Genomic DNA, 14025 nt, shown 5'->3' with positions numbered 1-14025 from the left:
CTGTGGGTGTGGGGGGGAGGGGGGGGTATCTGACCTTGATCGGCATGCCTGTTGGCTACCTCTGTCCCTCTCATCTCGACATCAGTGGCTCAGGTTGGGGGAGTCTGTACTGCCTCCTGCAGTGGAAAGCAGCGCTGCTGGGACACCTTTATCTCCTTATTTTCCTGGGCCCTCTCCAAATCTTTCCTTTCTATGATCTCACATTGGTTTCTCAGGAGAAACACTGGCAGTCAAAAGGCACCCTCTGATTCCCCTTAGATTTTGGGAACCCCGACTTCTTGAAGTGGGACAACACGTGGTGACCTATTTTCTCAAGATGTGGATCCAGGAGCTTGGACCAGTCTACCAGTTTGCCGTGGTCCGCCAGCATGCTTGCCAAGCTCCCCAACCCTGCACTCTCGTCAGTCCACCCGCAGATCTTCTTCTCCCTGCATGCACTATAGTTCCTGTCCTGATTCAAAAGCATCTCCACTGCAGCTGTGTTCAGTCGGAACTCGAAGGACCCTGCTCACTGCACCAATTATTATGTGTGTGAAACTGATTCGAGGGGTCCCAAGGGTGGTGAATTTGAACACAGTTGTCTTTTATTGACACATGTAGTGAAGTTGCATGAGGAGTAAAAGACACACACAGACACAAACTCGCCAGATTAATCGATACACTTGCAACCACTCATGGATAGAAGACTTGACAATCAACTTGTCACATACGATGCCTTGAACAGGTCATTCATTCACTCATTGATCTTGGATGCCTGTGGGTGGTAGGGCATATGCAGGTGGCCCCAAATACTTGGCATCACCACCCATTGCTGGTGGACGTTACCCGATAGGGTATTCCACATATGGAGCACGCTTAAACGGTGCTTGGTCGGCCCGCTGGCAGGACATCCGAGTATGTGCTGACCATCGTGAGAACATATCACTTTTTATTTTGGCAGGGGAGAGGCCTGATATGGTCAATTTATCAGACTTGGCCAGCTCCCAAACCCCGGCGAATGTGGCCCTTGGTTTTAATTGCTGACAAAGAGGGCATTTGGCCATCACAGTTCTTGCAACATCATGAGACCCCCAGATCCTCTGTTCATCATAGTGCCCCAATATGCCCACATTTATGATGCACCAATGCTGCCAAGGCTCCAGGGTCACTCTGCTTGGGGAAAATAGTGGCAGAGCATATTTGAGAAGCTCAGTCCACCGTGGCATCGCATCAGCTTCAGCAGTTTCCCTGGAGGTGTGTCCATCCACGTGGTGGACCCTGATTATTCTTTTGTTGTTCCACCTCTCAGAATATTTGCCAGTGCTGTTGTCCTCAGAGCAGGCAGCCATGGATCTGCCTCCCTGTCTCCTGCCGTCGACCCTTCAACACTGACGTGCTATTTGGAACAGCCCAGAAATCCTGTGGCACTAATCGGAAAAGAGGCTCCTGGGCCTGCCTGGTTGTCCCTTTTCGTATCGGTGCAACAGCTGCCAGCTTGGACAGTTGGCTCTCCCCTCCACCACACCCTCTTGTGTCAGTACTTAATCTGTGGTGGGCTGGAGCGCTGCCACCTTACACCGCTGTTTTTCGCACCTCCACCAGCCGGAGCCGTCAGTAAACCAAGCTTTTTCCTGCTGTCCAGCATCGAGGATGTTGAATGGTTTGGCCCAGGCCATGGTGCCAAGCTCTTCTCGGGGCCATTCAGGTGGTAGGCTGTCACTTTCGGGCAGGACATGATCTGTTCTTGCAAGTGGCTCAGCCCTTCGGGCCCGGCCTCTCTGCGGTCTGCCATGTACCACTTCTTCGGTCCGCTGTGAGTGGCATCCGCAGATTTAACCCATCACATGTTGGGGAGGTGTGGCTGGAGTGTGACTGTCTCTGCTGCCATCTGGTTTTCTGTGGTGAGCAGGCGAGCATCTGACACTCAGATGGGGAGTCGCGGGAGGCAGCTTCCAGGAGGGAATTGAACCAGAAGCTGTGTGGGATTCAGCGACCTTGCCTCTTTTGCTCGAGGCTCCACTAGGCCATTGTCTTCATTGCAGAGACAAGTCAATCAAAGGGTCTTCCAGTTTTGAGGGGTTGGGGGGTGCTTGTGGTCAGTGGCAGTGGTGTTCAACAGCGTGTTTTACCATTTAAGAAGCCATTTGTTGTTCAGGTCGTCAATGAAGCAGAGAGTTTTTTTTTCTGGGCAACATTGTACAGTAGATGGAGGGACAGGGTGAGATGGGGAATATGTTGGCACCAGTAACCCAAAAGACCCACAAAACTTTGTGCCTCAACTTGTTGGTGGGCACCGCAATGAGGATTTTGCTTTGAGCAACCATTGATATTTCTCTGCTGCCTGGATGCTCAGGAAAATGACTGTTGGACTAGGACCCTGGACCTTTTCCAGGTGGTGCCTCCCTGGTGCCAGTGTCTGGAGTGTTGCTGCTGGTGTCCAAGACATCCTAAAGTGGGCCAGAGGTTGCGGTACATGGAAATACCAATGACATAGGGAGGAAGAGGGAAGAGTTCCTGAAAAGTGGGTCCAGGGCGTTTGGTGAGAGCTGAAAAGAAATAGCACGAAGGGAGTCATGTTGGTATGACTGTCTGGGCCATGTGACAGTGAGAGCAGGAACAGAATGAGGCGGAGGATGAAGGCGTGGCCTGAAGGTGCGGGTAAAGAGCTCCTTGAGGGCATCCTATTTGCCTTGCTCGGGAGGCTGATGTCAGAAGTCGATGAGCCTTGCTGCCATGTCCTGATGAGCAAGAACATCATGGAGGAGTAATGGATGTCATCAGCGGTGATCTCTTGGAGGTGGAACTGGTCCTTGGCCTGTTTGAACCCCACGTGTGGCTACGACATCCAGAACATTGACAGCTTCAACCAAACCATCTGAAGAGCCGCCTGGACCGTGATCTTCACGTCCAACTGAAGGGCTGGGTCCTGCTGAGGTCACCACTGTAGCAGACACTTCTGTTGAAGAGAGAAGTGGGAGGGGGTAGGATATTGGGGATGGGGGTGGGGGGTGGTTTCTTTATTCGTTCTTTTATAGATGCCACACATTACATGAGCATTATTATTAATTGTGTGAATTTGTTGTGGTTTTAAGTTTATAAATATTTTTTTTTAAATGATCGGCATGACCACGAGTGGCAGATAGGATCATGGGGACTCTCTTCCCCCAACCCACCCACCCCAAATATCAATGGGATAAACCGGGTTCATTGTCAATGTCGTCGAGGATCCCTTCCACCTGCCCACAGCATTTGGCAGCTCTTCTCATCAGGAAAGAGGTCGAGGAATATCGGAGCCAGTAGCACCAGGCCCAGAAACAGATTCTTCCTGCGAGCAGTGAGAATGGAGAATGATGGATGACCGGCTCAGACAAAGACTCCATGACTCTGCTATTGATTCAACAGAATTTATTTCTTTTTTGGGAGGGACTGCACGTGTATCATTTGTCTCTCTGTGCATAGGTCCCGTTGTGTGTTTGCAGAGGTTTCCACCATGAATACAGTTTCCTCGGGTTAAATTTGAACGGGTACAGAGGAGCTTTCCTGGATAGGAGAATGTATCTCATAAAACAAAGGTGACTGAGTTCGGGCTTTTCTCTTTTTCACACCAAAATTAACTTTATTCTAAAATTATTGACCAAGAGGACAACTGTTCCATGTCTTTTCTCATCCTCGTGTTGCATGCCGATATTCCCTTCACTGCACATGTTCTCTGTTTAACATCATTCCACCACTTTGACACCTTGTGGTTACTCCCTGCACTCTGTGGTTGAAGGGGTTCCCCTTAGTCTCCGCCCCTCAAGACCCGGAGGATTAGAGTCCTTACCCACAGCTCCCTCGTGTTGGCTGCACCAAGCCTCAGTGCATCTCTCAGCAACCTGGAATAGGCCGGTGGGCAGCGTTCCCTCACCCACATCTCCATGTGCTAAAAGACCAGCAGGTTAACGTCGAACAGTTATGCCCTTCGGACCTAGATGTTGCGCTGTCTTATAAATTCCAAGCAAAATAAACACTTGACCCTTCCTCCTTCATAACCCTCCATTCTTGCAATGGAGGGAGTGCAGAGGCAATTCACCAGGGTGATACCTGGAATGGCAGGAATGACTTATGAGGAAAGATTGCGCAAATTGGGATTGTACTCGCTGGAGTTTAGAAGATTGAGAGGGGATCTCATAGAGACATATAAAATTCTGGCAGTACTGGACAGAATGGATGCAGATGGGATGTTTCCAAGGATGGGAAAATCCAGAACCCGGGGCCATGGTTTGAGGATAATAGGCAAACCATTTAGGATGGAGATGAGGAGGAATTTCTTTACCCGCTAATATTTCAGCCTTCATCACCACTCCTTGCAGGGCATTCCTAGCACCCACAACTCTGTGTAAAAACAAGTACCCCTTATATTGCCCCTAAACCTTCCTCCCTTTGCTTTGGGCTTCTAGTGTTTGCTTCTCTTATCTGGGTTTCAGGCAGACCAAAGGGCATCTTTCACTGAGATTCTGGTCTTCCAGCAGTTCTGGATGTCTGTCTCTGGATGCTCTGCTCAGGGGACCAGCCCGCAGTATCTCATCAAGTCCTAGTCTCTGTGTCAGCAGGAATTCCATACTGACCACTGCCTGATGGCCCTGTGGTCAATAGTGTTTGTCTATGCAACATTCCCATGAAGGTGATGGGGCAAAGTCCTGCTGACTAGGACATTGTGTGGCATCAGGGCCAGACCAATCTTTCGCAACACCTGAGCCAGGTAGAACCTCAGCACATAGCGGCTTTTGGTGACCTTGCACTTTGTTTCCAAGCACAGCCATACACAATAGCCATGCTGGTTAGGGTTATGCCCCCATTGATTGATGACATACATGGTCCTCCAGACTCTATCCATTTTGGACCCCCACATGAATAGGAAATGTGTTTTGGGAATTGACAGGGTGGAGGTGTGGGGATGGGCCACAGCTGCCTCACGTGCAGCAGTACCAAGAGCTCCTTGCACCTGATGACCGGGTTCTACCGGATTGACAGAGTTGGGCATCTCTGTGGTTCTCCCTGTCTCCTGGAACTGGGGGTCTCCTTACAGCTCCCCATCTCCTTGAGTTGGTACTTTGTTCTCCACCATCACCACAAGACAACCAAGACCCCTGGATGGTGGGCAGAGGCGCAGAGAGATCAGTGAGAATACGGGTAGTTTCAACAAGGTTCATCCTGATGCCTGATAACAGGAGGAAACCAATGGGGAAGGAGGATGCAGGGCATTCGATAGCAGGTGGGGCAGGGTGTAGGCATGGCAGCTGACTGGAATTGTCAGGGGGATACTGAGACCTGGCAGAAGAGGGTGCAATTGTGTTCTGATGAGAGAGTGCTGAGGGAGAGGCAACATGGGTGGAACCTCAAGGCAAGGGACCCCTGAATTTTTCGCAGGGATGGGCTCTGTAAATAGACTCCCAGATATCCAGCAAAGAGCATCTTTGTCCCCCTGCCATCAGGAAGGAGATATGGAGGAATAAAAGCAGAGAAGCCAGGGAGGGAAATAGCTTCTTCCCACAGGCCGTGAGATTGACAAGGCAACATGAGCTTGATGGGAGCTAAGAATGAAAAGGTGGAGAGGAATATGGACTGATTACAACAGCACAGCCAGCAGGAGAGTGGGGCCGAAGGGCCTGTTTCTGTGTTGTCTATCTGGACCAGCCTTTTGAGTTCAAGCTTTAAAAGACCAAACCATTTTTAAATTTAATATCAACGGTATAGAATGAATCAAGAGACAAGATGACTGTCCAGCGGCAAGCGTCGAAGGCACTTCCTGAAACAGAGGCTCTGAAACTACAGGGAGGTTCTGGCCGGAATGAGGTCCGGCTTCCTCTGGAAGGAGGAGAGGAGGCAGGGATAATGTGGGGGAAGGGGTGCCTTCCTACATTCACCTCCCATTTCCTCTACACCGTACCCCTCTTCATTTCCCTGCCCATTCCCCTCCCTCATCACCTCCCCATTTCCTGTGCCGCGCTCGCCGCCCACGCTCCCCTCCCCAACCTAACCCTAACCCCTAACAAACCTTAACCTTAACGTTAACACTACCGATACCCTTAAACACTACACCACGTCCCCAACCCTAACTCTTATTTCCACCCTGTCCTCTAACCCTATCCCTACGCTGTCCCCTAAACCCAACCCTAATCTTACCCACATTCCCCTAACCCCAACTCACACACCACCTCTACGTCCTACTCCTACCCCCTTCCCCTAAACTTAACAAAAGCCCACTTCCCCGAACTCTAAACCTAACCCTAAACCTCAACCTAACCCGAGCCCACATCTCCTAACCCTAAACCTAACTGTACCTCTACCCGTCCCTGACCCTTATCTTAATTCTACCCACCTTCCCCAACCCTAAGCTAAACCCTACCCCTATCCTCTAAACCTACCCCCTTCCCCTAACCCTACCCCATACCTGCAACCCCTACCACTACCCCATTACCTACCCCTACACTCTCACTACCCCCCTTTCTCCTATCCCCTTCCCCTATCCCTCCTTCCCCTAAGTTAGGGGTAGGAAGGGAAGGGGAGGGGAAGGGGAGGAGGGGAAGGGTAGGAGGCGAAGGGTAGGAGGCGAAGGGTAGGAGGCGAAGGGTAGGAGGCGAAGGGGAGGGGGAAAGGAGAGGGGAAGGGCAGGTGAAGGGAGGAGGGCTAAGTTTAGGGCATAGGTGTGATTGTAGGTGAAGGGGAAGTTTAGTGGGAGGGGATTGGAATGGAGGAGAGGTAGGGGATAAATGGGAGGGGAAGTGGGTGAAGGGATATGGAAGAGGTGTGGAATGGAGTTGGCAGGGCCAGAGGGAGAAGGGGAGGGGTTCAGGCCATCATGATGTTGTCCGTCCTCTGTTCAGCTGGGATGCAATGTTCTTCTGGACTCGTGTCTTGTCTCTGAGATCTCTCCTTCTCCTGGGAAGAGAAATACGAGTGATAGAGATGCCGTCTCCGAGGCCTGATCACAATGACTTTGGAGGGCCCCAACTCTTCCCCCATCACCCCCCTCCCTACCCCTGCACACTAGGACCTTTCCCATTCCTCTGCTTTACCTGAGGAAGTGTGTTTTGGAGAAAAGCACGATCTATCTCTGCAGAGCTCAGAGTACCGTGTCTCCATCAGGCAACACCCTGGTTCACCATGACATGGCAGCAAGATTCTGGACAAATCATGGATGGATCAGTCGAGTCCCTTGACCTGACCCATCTGAACATACCCCACAACAATATTACTCTTCCCTCCCTCTCACCAGTACCTTCCATTTTTTCTTTTATTCCTGTCCCTATATTAAAATCTTTTTCATGCCTTTTTTTGATGAGCCTCCAGTACCACCCATGGCAATGTATTCCAGCCACCCACTACATTCTGTGTGAATAAAATATCCCCCTCACATCTTGTCTAAAGTTCCCTCATCTCACCTTATTTAGACGTCCACTGGTATTCTCGCCCCAGGAATGCACACAATATTCCAAGTGTGGTCTGACGAGAATTTTGTACATCTGCAGCGTTACCTCTCAGTTCTTGAACTCAATCCCCTGACTCCTGAAGGCCAGCACACAATACACCATCTTAAACCCCCTCTCAATTTGCACAGCAACCTTGAGCGATTTATGGCGCAGGATCTAAATATATCTCAGTCCTGCACACTGTTCATAATCCTGCCATTAACCAAGTGCTCTGCCCTCACGTTCTTGTAATCCACATTCAATAAAGATATTGGTCTATATGAAGCTAATTTTAATGGGTCTCCAACCTTCTTTGGAATAACTTTTATTCGTGCCCTTGAAAATGACCCTGGAAATTAACCTGTACCAGTTGCTTGTTTAAGTACATCTGTATTTACAGGATTCAACTCAATCTGTCACTTCTCTGCAAACTGGATGCCCTATGACAACCTTCTACACTGTCTACCCACCCATCCACTCCCATCATCATTCATAAATATCACAAAGAGCAGGGGTCCCAGACCAGATCCATTTGGAGAGCCACTAGTCATTGTTCCATCTACTACTACCATCTGTTTACTGCAGACAAGCCAATTCTGAATCCACACAGCCAAGGCTCCATGGATCCCATGACTCCCGATGTTCTGAATGAGGCCACCGTGACGACCTTGTCAAGCACCTTACTAAAATCCACGTGCTGCACATACAGACCTTGACCTTCATCTATTTCCTTTGACACCTTCTCGAAATACTCAATTTGACTCGTGATGCAGGGCCTGCTCCTCACAAAACTATCCATGAGTTTCCCCAGCATGTTTGTGCATTGCCCTCGGATCCAGCATTTGCAGACTTCCTAGCCAGTCCCTCCCTTACCCCTTCCCAGAGCTTCCGCATCCATTACAACATTAAGCATTGCTGCCCAGTACTGCCCAGTACAGACCTTTGTAAACGTTCTCCACAACCAACTAACCCTTACCCGTACCACACCCATAACTATGGGTGGATTAAATATCCAATTAACTTCTTTCTGAATTTGGTGTTGATTCCAATTTTGAATAACTTTTCATAATTCTCGTTCAGCTCCTTTAAAGTTAGATCCATTATCAGAACATAATTCTTTTACTTGACCACGTCTAGGAATAAAACGCCAAAGAACATTAATAAAAGAGTCTGTATCAAGCAATGACGCTACTTCAATATGAATTGCTCTCATAGTCAAACAAGTGAAAATAACTCCATATCGTTTTTCAACACTTCGTCCTCACTTTTCTTGCGAAGGACCAAAATAATCAACTTCCACGGATGTAAATGGGAATTCATCAGGTGAAACTCTGTCCTGTGGTAAATCTGCCATTTGTTGTTGTCCAGGTTTTCATTCTCTCTGTTAGTCACAAAGAGATGAAACCTCATGATTTCATTATTAATATATTTAAGCACTGATGTTCTATCAGTCCAAAACACAGGATCTGCTAACTCCATCTGTAATTCTCTTCTTAACATAGCGTCCATTTTGCTCACCATAATAGCAGCAGTCAATTCCATTCAAGGTCTGGTGACTGACTTTAATCGAGCCACTCTGGCTTTTCCCAATACAAATCCACCATCTACTCGCACTTGGGTTATTTCACAGGACTCAGTAACTGACAGGATCAAAACCACCTTCACTTACATCAGAAAAATGGTGTAACTGAGCAAATGTGGCCACTCCAAAGTCTGTTGACGTCAAAACTTCCAAGTATCTGAAGACGCTCAATCTAATTTTTCCAATCTTGTGCAATGGATTCTGGATTAGTTTCATCACATCCAAATTTTCTTCTGCACAAAACTGGTATTTGGCCGGGCTGATCATTAGGCTGAATTCGGCCAGTCGGGAGAAGAGGGTGTGCAGGTGAGACTTGTGTTGTGCCCAGTCTCTGCTGGCGACAAGAATGTCATCCAGATAAATGAACACGAAATTCAAATCCCTGCGCACCGTATCCATGAGGTGCTGGAAGGTCTGGGCAGGTTCTTGAGCCTGAAAGGCATGCATAAAAATTCGAACAAGACGAAGGGGGTGATGTTGGCCATTTTGGGGATGTCGTCGGGGTGCAATGGGATTTGATGATACACGCACACCAGATCGATCTTGGAGAATACTCTCACACCATGCAGATTGGCCATAAAGTCCTGAATGTGAGGGATGGGGCAATGGTCAGGTACTGCCGTGTCATTAAGCCGTCGATAATCTCCGCACGGGCGCCAGCTATCGGAGGCTTTTGGGACCAGGTGGAGCGGCGAGGCCCAAGGACTGTCGGAGCGACGAATGATCCCCAGTTCCTGCAGATGCGAGAACTCCTCTTTCGCTATCTGGAGCTTATCCAGCGGGTTTAACAGTAATGTACGATAAACTGTGACACCAGGTTCACAGTTGGGAGAATATTTAACGGTGATATACAGTAGACTTTGGCAGATACTGTGACACCAAGTTTTCAGTAGTGAGAAGGTTTAACAGTAATACATGATAAGCTGTGGCAGATACTATGATACCAGGTACACAGTTGGAAGAAGGTTTTACGGTGATGTAATATTAACTGTGGCAGATAAAGTGACACCAGGTTCACATTGGGGAGAAGTTTATGGTGATGTACAGAAGACTGACGCAGATATGGTGACACCGCATTCACAACAAGGAGAAGGTATATCAGTGATGTACAATAAACTGTGGAATATACTGTGACTCCAAGTTTACATCGGGGAGAAGGTTGAACTCTGATGTATGATAAATGGTGGGAAAAACAGTGAAAAATGGGTCAACGTGGGGAGAATGTTTAACGGTGATGTACAGTCGACTTTGGCAAATACTGTGACACTGTGTTCACAGTACTGAGAAGGTTTAACAGAGATGTATGGTAGAATAAGGCAGATTCTGTGACTCCAGGTTTACAGTGGTGAGAAAGTTTAAAAATGATGTACAATAACTGTGGCAGATACTGTGAAACCTGGTTCACAGTGGGGAGGAGGTTAATGGTGATGTACAGGAGACTACGTAGATACGTTGATACTGCGCTCAGAGTGGGAAAAATTGCTTTATTGGTGTTGTATGGGAAACTGAGACAGTTACTGTACACCGGGTTCATAGTGGGGAAAATGTTTAACACAGCTGTACAATAACCCTTGGCGAATACAGTGACACCAGCTTCATATTGGGGAGAATTTTTAATGATGATGTACACTAAACTGTGGCAGATACAGTAACACCAGGCTCACATTGAGGAGAAGGTTTACTGGTGATGTACGGTAGACTGGCAGGCTCTGTAACACCGAGTTCACAGTAGTGAGAAGATATAATAGTGATGTACGATAAACTGTGGCAGATACAGTAAAACTGGTCTCACAATGGGGAGAAGGTTTAATGGTGATGTGTGGTAAACTTAGGCTGATACTTTAACACCAAGTTAACAGGGGGAGAAGGTTTAACGTTGATGAACGGTAGAGTGAGGCAGAAGCTGAGAGACAGCATTCACAGTAATATGAAGCTTTAACAGTGATTTACTATAAACTGTGTCAGATACTGTGACAAGATGGCGCAGAGGGTAGACATGTGGTTCCACCCTTCCCCAGTTAGACTATTAAATGCTTGATTTTAAAAGTTGTAAAAGTGATTAAAAATACTGTTTATAGACTTTGGAATAGTGGAGAATCGAAATGGTGTCCAGACCTGCAGCAGCACCGGAAGAGGACCTATTGCTATGGAGGAAGAAGATGCTCAACTTCATTAGAATTTGAAGAACTGGGGACTGAGGCAAAAGACGGTCAGCCTCAAAGGGAGGTGATGGATCCTGGACTGGATTCTGTGTTTCCAATTCTGGAAGGGATTGCTCAGCTCATGGAAGATATGTCAAATATGTCAATGCAGATGACTCATCAGATGACTCAAGGATTTTCAGAAATGAAAACTAAAATGAACACTGTGTGTGAAGAAATAACTTTTCTGAAGCAAGATATTAATGTAGTTAAGAGTGATGTTACGAGATGGACACGATCAGTGGATACTGTGCAAGATCATTTTAAAAAGATTGAGGAGGCTTTCTTGAATGCAAGAGTCAAGTGGAGCGTAATAGAGAAAAAATGGAAATAGTGGAAGATCCTTTTGTAGATTGGGGGATTCAGAAGAAGGAATTATTGAAGAAGTTTGACTCATTAGAAAACCAATGTCGTAGAAATAATGTTAAGATAGTAGGTCTTCCGGAAGATATGGAAGGTTCGGATTCGCTGAAGGTTTTGAAGAAATGGATCCCAGAAGTGTAGGGCAGGTAATTCATTCCAGATGGACTGGAATTAGATTGAGCGAACAGAGTGTTAAGGAAGAAACCGTTTCCAGGCGAATTACCACAAGCAGTTTTGATTTGCTGTTTTAAATATCAAGACAGAGAGGTGATCCTCCGATTGGTGGTGCAGAAAACACGGCAAAATCAGGCTCCACTGATGGTTCAAAATAATAGGGTTTTTTTAATGCAGTTCTGAGTCAAGAAATTATCAGAAGAGACCGAGAATTTAATTCAGCCTAAGAAGTATTGTGGCGCCAGATGTTCGAGGAAATGGGCGATCGTCACCTATGTCACCGAAGGGAAGGGTCAATGGGAATGGAAATGGGAAGATTGGAAAATATGGAAAGAATGGAAAAAAGTTGAATTGACGCAAAGTCTTCTCGATATTGAAGATCCGGAACAATCATTGGGACTGGAATCACTGGGTTGAATGTTTTTGTTTCAGTACTTTGTGAAAGTCTGACTGGGGGTGGGTGACACTGAGTCCTTTAGTCACCTGCCACTTGTGGACTTCACCACACCCAGATTTTTAGGGGGCTACTACTCTTGAGTAGCTTGTTTAGGGATTGATTTTTCTCTTTTTTTTGGAATTTTTAAAATAGGTGGGATTTGAATACAGCGAGACTTAGAAGGGGAGCATTATTTTATAGTAGGATTCACATTTGTGAGAAGGTTTAACAGTGATATACTATGAACTGTGTCAGATACTGTGGCACCAGGTTCACAGGGGGAGAACGTTTAACAGTGATGTAGGGTATGTTGAGGTAGATAATTTGACACCAGGAGTAAAGTGGGGATCAGGTTTAACGGTGATGTACTGTAGACTGAGGCAGATACTGTGACACCAGGTTCACATGGGAATAAGGTTTAATGGTGATGTACGGTATGTTGATGTAGATCATGTGATACCAGGTGCACAATGGGGATAATGTTTAACGGTGATGTATGGTAGACTGAGGCAGATACAGTGACACCAGGTTCAGAGTGGGGAGGAGGTTTAATGGTGATATACGGTATGTTGAGGTAGATAATGTGACACCAGGTGCACAGTGGGGATAAGGTTCAACGATGATGTACGGTAGACTGAGACAGTTACTGTGATGCTGGGTTCACAGCAGTGAAAAGGTTTAACAGTGATGTACAATAAACTGTGTCAGATACAGTGACACCCGTTCACAGATGTGTAAATGTTAAACGATGATGTATGGTAGACTGATAAGAGATACTGAGACAATGGGTTCACAACATTAACACGGTTTAACAGTCATGTACAATAAACTGTGTGAGATACTGCGACACCAGGTTCAGAGTGGGGAGACGTTTTAACGGTAAAGTACAGTAGACGTTGGAATATACTATGACGCTGAGTTCAGGGCAGTAAGAAGGCTTAATGGTGATGTGCTTTAAACTGAGGCAGATACTTTAACACCAGGTTCACAGGAGGAAAAGGCTTAATGTTTATGAAAGGTAGACTGAGGCAGAAAATGTGAGATGGATTCCACAGTAGTAAGAAGGTTTAACAGTGATTTACTATAAACTGTGTCAGATACTGTGACACTATGTTCATATTGGGGAGAACGTTTAACAGTGATGTATGGTAAATTGAGATGGATACCGTGACATCGGGTGCACAGTGGGGAGGAGGCTTATCAGTGATATACGATAGACTGAGATCAATACTGTGACACCAAGTTCACAGTTGTGAGAAGGTTTAACGGTGATGTACGGTAGACTGAGGCAGATACTGTGACACCAGGTTCACATTGGGGAGAAGGTTTAATGGTGATATACTGTAAACTGAGATACATACCGTGACACCAGGTTCACAGTGGGGAGAAGGTTTAACGGTGATGGACGGTAGACTGAGGCAGATTCTATTACACCAGGTTCACAGCGGGGGAGAAGGTTTAACGGTGATATACTGTAAATTGAGATATATACCGTGACACCAGGTTCACAGTGGGGAGAATGTTTAACGGTGATGGACGGTACACTGAGGCAGATTCTATTACACAAGGTTCACAGGGGGGAGAAAGTTTAATGTTGATGTACGATAGACTGAGGCAGAAACTTTGAGACAGGATTCACATTCGTGAGAAGGTTTAACATTGATGTACAATTAACAATGTCATATACTTTGACATCAGGTTCATATTGGGGAGAAGGTTTAACGGTGATGTACAGTAGAGGGAGGCAGATACTGTGACACCAGGCTCATTGAATTGTTCATTTATCTTAATTACAACAACACCTAATTTATATGCTACATTTTTTTGTGGCAACTTCCA

At 46.8% G+C, this 14025-nt stretch overlaps 1 long non-coding RNA gene across 5 annotated transcripts in view; it reads right to left on the bottom strand.

The window, feature by feature from the left end:
- Positions 1-6442: 6442 nt before the first annotated feature.
- The window catches only part of LOC138745171 (uncharacterized), a 30738-nt gene continuing 23155 nt past the window's right edge, over positions 6443-14025 (bottom strand). For 2 of the 5 annotated variants that reach the window (XR_011346089.1, XR_011346087.1), the window contains exon 5: positions 6443-6900. This is a non-coding gene — a long non-coding RNA (uncharacterized lncRNA). The remainder of the gene's footprint in view (positions 6901-14025) is intronic. The other 3 variants (XR_011346090.1, XR_011346088.1, XR_011346091.1) reach the window with 2 other exon arrangements.

Source organism: Narcine bancroftii, chromosome 11 (genome assembly GCF_036971445.1).
Source record: "Narcine bancroftii isolate sNarBan1 chromosome 11, sNarBan1.hap1, whole genome shotgun sequence".
NCBI classification, from domain to species: domain Eukaryota; kingdom Metazoa; phylum Chordata; class Chondrichthyes; order Torpediniformes; family Narcinidae; genus Narcine; species Narcine bancroftii.
The sequence above is the reverse complement of the archived record's forward strand: the minus strand, read 5'-3'. Positions and strand labels throughout refer to the sequence as shown.